Source organism: Buceros rhinoceros, unplaced genomic scaffold, assembly GCF_000710305.1.
Source record: "Buceros rhinoceros silvestris isolate BGI_N320 unplaced genomic scaffold, ASM71030v1 scaffold5864, whole genome shotgun sequence".
Lineage (NCBI taxonomy): Eukaryota > Metazoa > Chordata > Aves > Bucerotiformes > Bucerotidae > Buceros > Buceros rhinoceros.
The window spans coordinates 23335-23742 of record NW_010409950.1 but is presented as its reverse complement, the minus strand read 5'-3'; positions in this window follow the sequence as shown (position 1 = coordinate 23742).

Sequence of the window (408 nt, the reverse complement as noted above, 5' to 3'; positions counted from 1 at the left end):
ATCATTGAGAGACTGGCAGCTGAAGGCAGGATTTTATTCTACAAATGATGCATTTCCAAGAAACTGGAGCGAGGTCGTCAGCACAGGAACGGGCAGCCCCTTGCACTGCCGGCAGCTGCCTTTGCTCTTTAGCTCGCTTCCCCACCCGCAGCCCTGCCCTGTGCCCGGGCTCACAGACCCTGCCCAGGAGCTTGGTCCCACCAGCTGGGCACCGCAGCTGCCTGGAGGTGACGCTTCCACGGCACAAGAAACACTGCATGTGTCTGGACACAGGGTGCGCATGGCTCTGCCCACGGCTGTCCAGGCTGGGAGACAGGACTGGGAGATGGTGGGGCTGCAGGCGGGCGAGGAGCCCCTGAGCTGCTGCATGTGTTTCTGTCGTGGGTGACAGCAGCTGCTCACACGTGG